This window comes from Schistocerca americana, chromosome X (assembly GCF_021461395.2).
Source record: "Schistocerca americana isolate TAMUIC-IGC-003095 chromosome X, iqSchAmer2.1, whole genome shotgun sequence".
Taxonomy (NCBI): domain Eukaryota; kingdom Metazoa; phylum Arthropoda; class Insecta; order Orthoptera; family Acrididae; genus Schistocerca; species Schistocerca americana.
The window spans coordinates 9,051,349-9,064,376 of NC_060130.1; the positions used below are offsets into that span (position 1 = coordinate 9,051,349).

General features: G+C 46.3%; 1 pseudogene; it reads right to left on the bottom strand.

Moving 5' to 3' along the window:
- LOC124554866 overlaps nucleotides 1-11,337 on the bottom strand; it is a 71,687-nt pseudogene extending 60,350 nt beyond the window's left edge.
- Nucleotides 11,338-13,028: the final 1,691 nt, after the last annotated feature.

Genomic DNA, 13,028 nt, shown 5'->3' on the forward strand with positions numbered 1-13,028 from the left:
CATGGCAGGCAAAAAATGGATGCTATGAGTGAAAGCCCAGGATTGTGCTTGGTGTATTGCTCCCTGCATTCTGCCTCCAGCAATAGCCGTCGTGGATGAACAGGAAAGATGGGGACACCATATGCCATGCAGCTGCCGCCAGATCATTGCTAGCCACAAAAAGGAGAGTGGCAGTCAAAACAGAACCTTGTGCAAGCCCCTTCTCCTGCAGGGGGGGATGCTACAGGAGGCACCAACCTGTACCCAAAAAGTGTGACATGGAAGAAAGTTCTGGATAAAAATCAGGAGTGAGCCATGGAGGCCCCACTCCTTTAAGGTGGCAAGGACGTTATGGCACCATGTGGTATCATAAGATATACACGCAGATCAATGAAAACTGCAACAAGGAACTGATGCTGAGCAAAAGCTGTTCAGATAGCACACTTCAAGTGGACTAAATTATCTTCAGTAGAGCGCCCTTGGCGAAAAGCACCCTGGATCGAAGCCAAAAGATCCGGGGATTCAAGGACACAATACAGCCTTTGACTAACCATATGTTCAAGTAACTTGCAGGACACTGAGTAAACAATCTGGACGACAGCTGTCCGTTTGAAGAGGCAATTTATCTGATTTAAAAACTGGAAAAACGGCATTTTCTCGCTACTGGGAAGAGAATTCTGCATTGCACCAGGGATGGTTAAAGAAAGGCCAGGTACACTGACGGAAAAATTTGCAACACCCAAAAATAATTAATGTAGAGTAATGAAATACCAGGAATATATTTGTTGAGACAATGTATGTAAAGTGATTAACGTTGCAGGATCAGAGATCAATGTGAGTGTGAGATAAGCCACTGCAAATGTAAATGTAAATGCTGGTACGCTGTTGTACATGTGTCATGTGTGTGTGTTTGTGGGATGTAGTTCCATGCCTGTTGCACTTGGTTGGCCAATATAAGGACAGTTAATGATGTTTGTGGATGGGTTGAAGCTGTCATCAGATGACGTCCAATATGTGCTCGATTGGAGGTAGAGCTGGTTATCGAGCAAGCCAAGGCAATATGTTGACACACTATAGCATGTTGGCTTACAACAGCAGTATGTGAGCAAGTGTTATCCTGTAGGAAAACACCTCCTGGAATGCTGTTTGTGAATGGCAGCACAACAGGTCAAATAACCAGACGGACATACAAATTTGCAGTCAGCGTTCGTGGGATTCATACAGACAGTTTTGTCAGTGGAAAAGTAAAGCCATTGTTGATGCTCCAGGAGTAAAGACAATCGAGACATTGCTGAAGATGCCACTAAGTGAGACAGCTTCATAGAGAACTGCAATAGAGGGCAAAATCGTCAAAAAAAAGGGAGCCGGAGATGCCCAGTGGGAGACATGCCATTATAGGGTTAATGGTGATAGCAAAGAGAATGACACTCAGAATGGAACCCTGAGACACACCATTTTCCTGGATAAAGGTGTCCGACAAGGCAGACCTTTCATGAACCTCGAAAACTCGGTCTTTTAAAAATGTCTGAAGGAAACAGGGTAGGTGGCCATGGAAGCCCCACATGTGAAGAGTATGGAGGGTACTAGCTCTCTAGCAGGTGTCATAGGCCTTCTCACAAATCGAAAAACACAGCGACAATATGGGATTTCTACAGAAAACCATTCATGACATGGATGGGCAAAATAATGAGACGGTCCACTGCAGAATGCCGTGTTGAAAGCCACACTGTGCATTCATCAAAAATTGTGAGACTCGAGCCACCATATCATCCGGGCATGAATCATATGTCCCATCACCTTGCGAACACACTGGTAAGAGAGATGGAGTGGTAGCTAGAAGGAAGAGTGTGTGTGTGTGTGTGTGTGTGTGTGTGTGTGTCAGAGAGAGAGCGAGAGAGAGAGAGAGAGTGAGAGAGAGAGACAGAGACCTAATTTCGGCAAGAGCTGGATTTCAATCAATAAACTGAGTTGAAGTCTGCTGTTGTGGTCTTCATCCAGCTACTGGTTTGGTGCATCTCACCAGCCTATTCCAGCCTTTGTAAGCCTCTTCATCTGCATAGTATTTCAACCTAAATCCACTTAGAATGGTGAACCACCATTCAGAGAATAACTTTTTAACAACACAGTTCGACTTCTCTAAAGGCTTCTATACTGAGAATCCAACATAATATCTCACAAATTCAATTCCAGTAGAATTAAATAGTGGAAATTAACCCCTCTGTCATCTTGCCAAAGCCTTTGACTGTTTAGATTAAAAAATTCTGTGAGGGGAAGCTAAAATAGTATGGCATTAAAAGTCTTCCCCTTGCATGGATTGAGTTGTACTTTAACTACAGAAAATGTAAGGTCACATTAACAAATGATAAGACAGGAAGTGGGCGCCATGTGTAGAGAGTACAAACGATACTAGTCCCCAACAAATGTCGTAGGCTTTCTCCAAATTGAAAAACACAGCCAGTCTGGGATTTCCACAGAAAACCATTCATGACATGGGTAAACAAAGTGGGTGATAGCCAGAAGGAAGTTGTTTGTCCTTACCGGGCTTAGGTGTGGGTATAACAGTGGCTTCACAACAGTGGCTTAATAACATGCCCTCTGCCCAGGTCCGGTTGTACGTATTAAGCAAAAAGTGCTTGCCCACAAGAGAAAGGTGCTGCAACATTTGAAAATTAACAGTGTCTGGTCCAGGGCAGAGGATTGAGATGAAGTGAGAACGTGAGCTAGCTTCCTCATAGTAAAGGCAGCACAGTAACACACACGATTCTGAGAAGAGAAGGGTATTGCCTGAGTCTTCTCTGCCCATTTCCAATAGAGGTAGGCAGGATGATAGTGGGAGGAGCTCAAAATTTCTGCAAAATGGCGACCCAAGGTGTTGGAGATAGCAATATGGTACACGATGATACTGTCTGCTACTGTCAGGATGAAAATTGGGGAATGGATCTTGCTCCCAGAGAACCATCGGAAGTTGGTGCACACGATGGAAGAGGGGGGTGAAACTGTTAAAAGAACTAGTGAATGAAGTTCAGCTACCTTTTTGGTTATCCTGAAGAATGCGAATTCCATCGCAGCAGGCTTCAGTCCACCAAAAGATTGGGACACAGCATGGTAAAGAGGAAGTGTGAGGAATGGAATGTTCTGCGACGGTAAGGATAATGTTTGTAAGAAATTCCACCTGTGACAACTGTGGAAGTCATGTTCGTTGAAGGTCGCCAGGGCGGGGTAAAGTCTCCAGTCAGCCTTAGTGTGCTGCCATTTCGATGTGCACGGAGGTGGGGTAGGAGTCAGCAAATGGATAGCACACAGGAAATGGTCGCTCGAGTAGGTGTCAGAAAGAACGGACCGTTCAAGATGATGTGCAGGACGGGCAGTGAAGAAGGAAAGGTCCAAATGGGAATAGGAGTGCGATGAGTCTGAAAGCAACATGGGTGCTTCTGTGTTAAAGATGAAAAGGTTAAGTTGATTAAGAATGGCAGCAAAGAGGGCACCTCTCGGATAGGTTCTGGAAGAGCCCCAAATGGGATGGTGTGCATTAAAGTCCCCAAGCAGCAGAAATTGGCGAGGAAGCTGTCCAATAAGCTGGAGGAAGTCAAACCTGGTGACATCAAATGATTGAGGGATGTAAATGGTAGAAAGGGAAAAGTTCAAGTGAGGAAGGAAAAGACAGACTGCAACAGCTTGATGACAGGTAGTCAGGGAGATGGATGGGTTGACTATGAATGTCATCCCATATGAGCAGCATGACTCCTTCATGAGACAGAATGCCAACCTCGAGCGGAAGGTCAAAACAGACCAGGAAGAAATACAAAAGCTCAAAGCAGTCGTGAGGATGCAATTTTGTTTCCTGAAGGCAGAGTACAAGTAGAAGCTGCGATTCTAAAAGCAGTCATAAATCCTCTTTGTTGGATCAAAGTCTGCAAAAGTTCCATTGGAGGACAGTCACGATGAGGACAATAGGAAGGGGTGTCACCTCGGCAGCTGCCAAGTGTCAGTCTGCGAAAACTCACTGCTACAGGGCACAGAGGCAAGAGGATCCTGCTCCATGAGGTCCTACAGAAGTGTCGGCTTTCTTCTGCTGTCGACATGAGGAATCCAGGGCATGTTGTCTGTAGTTCAACAATGCCTAGATGATCCTTACTGCAGTTCGATTGCATCTGCATTATTACACTTTGCCAAGAAGGGCTCTCAGCAAGGGTAGCGTCCAGACATCGTGGAGTGAACCGTGGCAATGTTGTTCGGACATGGAAGAGATAGAGAGGGACAGGAACTATCAGTGACATACCTTGCTCAGGCCACCCGAGGGCTACTACTGCAGTGGGTGCCTGCTACCAACGGATTATGGCTCTGAGGAAGCCTGACAGCAATGCCAATGTGTCGAATAATGCTTTTCGTGCAGCCACCGGACGTCTTAGGCCTGTTGCTCTTCCATTCATTGAAACTACAAAATTCCTGATGCTCCTGCTTTATACAAAACTATCTTCATCCTCTGACTTCATGCTCCCTGCAGCTTTTTCGATGGGTGTGAACCCTTCACCATCTTGGCTTCTTGCGGCAGCCCATCTTCACCTTGACCTTCAGGCTCGCCTTCAGTTTCACGACCTATGCATGGATTTTTGCAACAGTATCTTTGTGTACACTGATGGCTCTTGGACTGACCATGGTGTCAGGTGTGCCTTCAACGTCAACCAACATTTTTTGGTACTGACTTCCGGCACATTGCTCAGTATTTACAGCAGAGCTCTTCACCCTGTATCAGATCATGGAGTACATCTGGTGACATACTCTTTTCAACTGTGTCACTGCTCAGACTCTCTCAGCACCCTTCAAAGCCTCTGTGCACTGTAGACTGTCCATCCCTTAGTGCACCGGTTCCAGGAAAGCTTCCACTTGCTCACTTTTTATGGAGCCACTGTGATGTTTACGTCGGTTCCAGGTCATATCGGTCCAAGAGGTTGCTGACACTGCTGCCAAAGCTGCATTCCTCGTACTTCAGCCCAATAATTCTTGCATTCCCTCTGATGATCTCTTGTTGCTTTCTGTCAGGAGGTGGTGTCACTTTGGCATCGCCACTGGTCCTCCATTCATAGGAATAAGCTCTGGGTTATTAAGCCTCTTCCAGTGGCTTGGACAACCTCCTCTCAGTCGTCCTGCGGCGAGGAGGTCATTTTAACTAGGTTGCATATTGGGCACTGCCTTTTTAGCCACCACCATTTGTTAAGTGGTGCTCCCCCACTACTTTGTGTACATTGCACCCAACTTTTAACTGTCTGCTGTTTCCTGAGAGGGTGCCCTTTTTTTTTACCGTTTACGTTCCCGTTTGGGTTTGCCATCTGAGTTATTGGCCGTTTTAGTGAACAATGCGTGGGCTGTCAACCGTGTTTTACTTCTTATCAGTTGTAGCAATATGGTGAAGGCCATTTAACTTTTAGTTCTGGGCCTCCATTTACCTATTGCGTACTTCATAGACCTTTCTCCACATCCCTGATTGTAGCTGTCCTCTCTCCCGTCATTAAACGTTGACATGTAATCATTTTTAACTCCTCTCCTCACCTTTGTGTTTCACAGTTTTGGCATGGACACATATGACCCTAGTTGTTTTTGCGCCCTAAAACAAAATGGGGGAGAAATACAAAGCCCTTACATTCTTTTGTCGACTCATGTCTTTACCTCCCCTTGAGACCTCAAAATTTGTCGGGGAAAAATTCTAAAATGTGTCTGTGGAATCAGAGATATCAGGGAATTTCACTTGGAGAAACTTGTGGCAACCCTGATTTTAGGTTTTTATATATGGAAATTATTTTTGCTTCTAGTATTGCAGTTCTGAATTGCTGAGTTCATCCTAAACTCACACGTGAGTGGTATCTGCATACCCAGGAACTTAGAACACGGGAGCCTAATTGCCCATTTATCCCTACTTTTGATATTCGTATCTGTAAGTCACTTTTATTTCTTTAGAACTGCACAATACAAGTTTTTAGGCACTAAGCTGGTACCTGTGGATCAGTACACGCATGTTCTGTTATTCTCCTGGATGTTTCTGGTATGGATGAGTTTAGATCTTGCATCAATAAGTTTGTGGCACTGCAAAACATTAGAGTTTTTCCTAAGCCCTCCAGTGCCAGAAGTAAATCATTTTTGTGGACTTGGCAGCAAACACTGTGTGCCACACCATATTTTATGTTCTCCCTTTTCGAGTTTAATCTTATTCCTGTCTTATCATTTGTTAATGTGACCTTCCATTTTCTGTAGTTAAAGTACAACTCAATCCATGCAAGGGGAAGACTTTTAATGCCATACTATTTTAGCTTCCCCTCACAGAATTTTTTAATCTAAACAGTCAAAGGCTTTGGCAAGATTACAGAGGGGATAATTTCCACTATTTAATTCTACTGGAATTGAATTTGTGAGATATTATGTTTGATTCTCAGTATAGAAGCCTTTACAGAAGTCAAACTGTGTCGTTAAAAAGTTATTCTCTGAATGGTGGTTCACCATTCTAAGTGGATTTAGGTTGAAATACTATGCAGAGATGAAGAGGCTTACAAAGGCTGGAATAGGCTGGTGAGATGCACCAAACCAGTAGTTGGATGAAGACCACAACAGCAGACTTCAACTCAATTTATTGATGGAAATCCAGCTCTTGCCGAAATTAGCTTCTAGCTACCACTCCATCTCTCTTACCAGTGTGTTCGCAAGGTGATGGGACATATGATTCATGCCCGGATGATATGGTGGCTCGAGTCTCACAATTTTTGATGAATGCACAGTGTGGCTTTCAACACGGCATTCTGCAGTGGACCGTCTCATTATTTTGCCCACCAAAGTCATGAATGGATTTCTGCAGAAATCCCAGATTGTCGCCGTGTTTTTCGATTTGGAGAAGGCCTATGACACCTGCTAGAGAGCTAGTACCCTCCATACTCTTCACATGTGGGGCTTCCATGGCCACCTACCCTGTTTCCTTCAGACATTTTTAAAAGACCGAGTTTTCGAGGTTCATGAAGGGTCTGCCTTGTCGGACACCTTTATCCAGGAAAATGGTGTGTCTCAGGGTTCCATTCTGAGTGTCATTCTCTTTGCTATCGCCATTAACCCTATAATGGCCTGTCTCCCACTGGGCATCTACGGCTCCCTTTTTTTTTTGACGATTTTGCCTTCTATTGCAGTTCTCTATGAACCTGTCTCACTTAGTGGCACCTTCAGCAATGTCTTGATTGTCTTTACTCCTGGAGCATCAACAATGGCTTTCGCTTTTCCACTGACAAAACTGTCTGTATGAATCCCACGAACGCTGACAGCATTCCAGGAGGTGTTTTCCTATAGGATAACACTTGCTCACATACTGCTGTTGTAAGCCAACATGCTATAGTGTGTCAACATATTGCCTTGGCTTGCTCGATAACCAGCTCTACCTCCAATCGAGCACATATTGGACATCATCTGATGACAGCTTCAACCCATCCACAAACATCATTAACTGTCCTTATATTGGCCAACCAAGTGCAACAGGCATGGAACTCCATCCCACAAACTGACACATGACAAGTGTACAACAGGGTACCAGCATTTGCATTTACATTTGCAGTGGCTTATCTCACACTCACATTGATCTCTGATCCTGCAACGTTAATCACTTTACATATGTTGACTCAACAAATATATTCTGTTGTGTGTAGACAAGACAGCCTAGACACAATGAGATGAAGCCGAAAGGCATGCGCTACGCTCACGCAGATGGGCGTGAGGTCTGAAACAGGATACGTAATGAATGCTATACAGAAAAGTACGTAGCTTCTGTAATACTTAACTTTAATCCATCCTTTTGGTACATCTGGGGAATGTGGTGATACAAGTGAGACTCTTTAGATACATGCAATGTTACTAATGGCGCCTTGCTAGGTCGTAGCCATTGACTTAGCTGAAGGCTATTCTAACTATCGGCTCGACAAAGGAGCGAGGCTTCGTCAGTATAGTCGCTAGCTATGTCGTCCGTACAACTGGGGCGAGTGCTAGTCCGTATCTCGATACCTGCCTTGTGGTGGTGCTCGGTCTGCAATCCCTGACAGTGGCGACACGCGGGTCCGACATGTACTAATGGACCGCGGCCGATTTAAAGCTACCACCTAGCAAGTGTGGTGTCTGGCGGTGACACCACATTCCTCCCCCACAAATCGGCGAACGGTCGTGTTATAAGGCTTCCGCCCGCCGTGGGGAGGACCCCATGTTGACGTATGCGATGAGGTGGGGAAACTAACAACAGGCGAGGCTGTGCCACCCGCACCCAGCCATTCGGTGCGAGGGGATCTAGGAAACGCCTGAAAACCTAGTCCAGGGTGCACGTCAACATGTGGTGTATGTGCTCGTAAAGAGACAGGAGGGGCCGAAGGGTCGACCGCGAAGACGCCATGTGGTCCGGAGCGGGCAAGAGTTCCATGGTGGAGGACAGCTGGTCACGGGAAGCGATCGGCGGCGCGTGACCCAGGGAGGCGCTTGGCGGCTGCAGCGAAGCGTCCACTGTGGGCGGCGCCGGCTGGAGGACAGGCGGCGGCGGCGGAGGCGGCAGCGGCGCATCGCCATGGGGCAAAATGGAATTCATCGTCGGTAACACCTGGGGATGAGGCGAGCCAGTAGATGGGTCCCCAGGGCGCTGACCGGACGGCGCCGTCGCTGAAAGCAGACGGGGAGCGGCAGAACCCGTGCGACGACAGAGGCGCAGCTGATTGAGATGCCGACGCACCTCACCAGAGGCCCCCAAAACCAAATACATCGCGTGGCCGAGGCAGCGAAGAATGCGCCCTGCGAGCCAACGCCGTGAACCTCGATAGTTGCGATAAAATACAACGTCGCCTGGAGCAAAAGCAGAAGTCTGCCGCTGCACAGGAACCTGATGCGGCGGGTGCAGCAAAGACATCAAGGTTCGATGAGGACGACCGTGGAGCAACTCAGCCGGCGAGCGACCATCTCGGGGCTGAGAGCAATACGAAGACAAAAAGAGCAACAACGCGTCCTCCCGAGAATGCGACTCTTTCATCTTCAACATCTGTGACTTGAAAGTCCGGACCAATCGTTCAGCGTCACCGTTTGACTGAGGCAAAAACGGCGCGGATGTCAGATGTTGAATACCATTGGCCTGGCAGAATGACTGAAATTCTGCGGACATGAATTGTGGGCCATTGTCAGAAACAATAGTCTGCGGAAGACCTTCAATGCAAAAGATAGCAGACAACGCTTGGATGGTGGCAGTTGACGTCGTGGAAGACATCCGGACAACAAAAGGAAAATTACTGAAGGCATCTACCAGAATAAACCACCGAGCATTCCAGAATGGACCAGCAAAATCAATGTGCAAGCGTTGCCAAGGGGAAGTGGCTTTTGGCCATGCAAATATTTTCCGCGGCGGTGCTGATTGTTGTTCGGCACACGCCATGCAAGAAGAACACATATTCGTAATCGCAGCATCGATGCCGAACCAAGTACAGTGCTGACGAGCAAGTTGTTTCGTTCGCACTATACCCCAATGTCCTTGGTGAAGAAGCCGTAAAACAGAGGACTGTAACGAACGTGGGACCACAACTCTGGACTGATCATTATCAGAACGCAACAACAAAACAGCACGTCGAACAAAAAGTCTCTCCTTGTGAGCAAAAAATCGGCGAACCAACGGATCCTCGATCCGAGACTTTGACAAAGGCCATTGCGTAGCAACAAAACGCAAAACAGTAGCAAGGACCGGGTCAGCAGCTGTGGCTGTAGCTACACGACGAAAATCAATCGGAAACGATTTGACCACGTCATCGGTTTCCGAATCAATGAGCATACAAGCAAGTTCGGAAGAGTCGAATGCTCTATCCTCAGCAACAGGCAAACGGGACAACGCATCGGCGTTTCCGTGCTTAGCAGTGGACCGATAAAAGATATCGTAGCGGTAATGCGAGAGGAAAATAGACCAGCGAATGAATTTCTGCGCTGTACACGGAGGTACAGGCTGGTTCACTGATAGGTCCTGATTTACTATAGACATGTTAAACAACTGAAATAAATCTAAACCAAACAAGTTCACTGCAGTAGAAGAACGAAGAACGTAAAATGACACAAGTTTTGTTTGTCCCTTGTATGTTGCAAGAAGGGTGCACTGTCCTAACACAGGGATATTCTGACCTGAAGAACTATTTAACTTAACATTTGCGGCACGCAACAGAGGTTTGCCCAGTTGTTTGTGCGTGTCATGTTTGAGCAATGAAACTGCAGCTCCGGTATCAAGCTGGAATGGTATGACCTTGCCATTTAAGTCCAAATCTACAAAAAGTTTATTGTCCTGGTGACGACAAGAGCGACTGTCTCATGCAATTTGAACTGACACTGGTACAGAAGCACTTGCGACTTGACGCGAGTTCCGGCAACGTCGACGCACAGCATTTGTGGGACGAACACAGTCACTGTTAGAGACAGTGGCACTGGACGAAGTGGAATTAACTACATGAATGTCCATGGGCGAAGGTGCACGAGCCTGAGTATTCTTGGTTCGATTCCGGCGCGAAGCAAAGGGCTTGGAATGATTAAGAGTGTCTGATCTGAGCTTTTTCTGGCAAACACTTTGAACATGTCCTTTCTTATTACACTAAAAACAAATAGCTTGGCGTGACGGGCAATTTTCACGCAAATGTCTAGTAGCACACCGCAGGCATGATTTCACTGCAGTTGTATGCTGTCACGGCACACCTGGTTTAGAGCGAGGCGGCAGCTGCGCGGACGCGTGCGAGGGCAGTTTACTGGGCCGTGCAGTGCGCCCGGCGGACGGGGTAAATACTTTTCGAAGTTGGACCTAGCAGATGCGTACTTGCAAATCCCAGTGGACGCCGAATCCCAGCGCGTCTTGGTGGTTAACACGCATCTTGGCTTGTACCGATTCAAAAGACTGCCATTCGGGTGTGCATCCGCCCCTGCATTGTTTCAGCAATATTTACAAACTGTTTGTGCGTCGGTGATGATGGTAAAGTGACGACCATACAAGAAATCATGGAACTTAGTAACACCAAACACGAGAGCCAAAGCTTCTTAATGTGGTATCACCGCCAGACACCACACTTGCTAGTCCCTAGCTACATCGTCCGTACAACTGGGGCGAGTGCTAGTCCGCATCTCGAGACCTGCCTTGTGGTGGTGCTCGGTCTGCGATCCCTGACAGTGGCAACACGCGGGTCTGACATGTACTAATGGACCACGGCCGATTTAAAGCTACCACCTAGCAAGTGTGGTGTCTGGCGGTGACACCACATATTCCTGGTATTTCATTACTCTACATAAATTATTATTTGGTGTTGCAAATTTTCCCATCAGTGTACCTGGCCTTTCTTTAACCATCCCTGGTGCAATGCAGAATTCTCTTCCCAGTAGCGAGAAAATGCCGATATTCCAATTTTGAAATCAGATAAATTGCCTCTTCAAATGGACAGCTGTCGTCCAGATTGTTTACTCAGTGTCCTGCAAGTTACTTGAACATATGGTTAGTCGAAGGCTGTATTGTGTCCTTGAATCCCCGGATCTTTTGGCTTCGATCCAGGGTGCTTTTCGCCAAGGGCGCTCTAATGAAGATAATTTAGTCCACTTGAAGTGTGCTATCTGAACAGCTTTTGCTCAGCATCAGTTCCTTGTTGCAGTTTTCATTGATCTGCATATATATCTTATGATACAACATGGTGCCATAACATCCTTGCCACCTTAAAGGAGTGGGGCCTCCATGGCCCACTCCTGATTTTTATCCAGAACTTTCTTCCATGTCACACTTTTTGGGTACAGGTTGGTGCCTCCTGTAGCATCCCCCCCCCCCCCCCCCTGCAGGAGAAGGGGCTTTCACAAGGTTCTGTTTTGAGTGTCACTCTCCTTTTTGTGGCTATCAATGATCTGGCGGCAGCTGCATGACATATGGTGTCCCCATCTTTTCTGTTCTTCCGCGACGGCTATTGCTGGAGGCAGAATGCAGCTAGCAATACACCAAGCACAATCCTGGGCTTTCACTCATAGCATCCATTTCTTGGCTGCCATGACCTACGTTATGCATTTCTGTCATTGTGTTTTTTAGGACCGGTCTTTGATGCCTAGTTGACATGGCTTCCCCGTCTTTGTCAACTAAAGCAGACATGTATGTCACACCTGAATGCTCTTCTATGCCTCAGCGACACCGACCACGGTGTGGTCCACTCTACTTTGATATGGCTGTATGCAGCACTGGTGCAGTCACACCTAGATTACAGGAATCTCTCATATGACTTTTTATCAGCTTCGACATTACATCTGGATTCGATACACTATTGTGGGGTAAGACTGGTAACAGGTGACTTTGGACTAGGCAGCAGTTCCACTATTGTGGGTTCTGCACCATCAAAAATTGATGGCAGCTTGTCACCCATAGTACCCTAACTGTCATCTCCTCTTTCCAGATACGAGATCTACCTCCCAAAATGGCAGCACAGGTCTGTGTTTACGATCACCATGTTTGAGTCTTGGTCCAGCACACAGTTTTAATCTGCCAGGAAGTTTCAAATCAGTGCACACTATGCTGCAGAGTGAAAATCTCATTCTAGAAAACGCTTTATCTGTAATTCTCTTTACATATCGGCTATTTTCTTCACATATGGGGGACATGGTCTCATCTGAAAAGTGAAAGCAAACCTGTAAAAGAAAAGGGGGGGGGGGGCAGTTCTCAATTCTTGAGCAGTGACCCTCTTGTTTTTTTTTTTTTTTTTTTTTTAACCTTTGCAATTTGGGTGAGTTTATGTTCAATCCTTGCACCCAATTTACTCTTTCATCTACCTACTTTTTTTCTCGCCAAGCAGAACGATATTTATGCCCATTGCTTAATACCTGATTGTATCACTTACAATGCTGGTATTTATGAATTTTTTAGCATTTGACTCCGGAAAGACCATTTTTCTTTGTAGTGAGGTCTTGCCAGCAGCAAATTTTCTGGATGGAAAGTCGCTCAATCTGCTCATATACTTTAAAATTTAAAAGTAAATCTAGCAATGCTAGAATGTATACAAAATTCTGATATA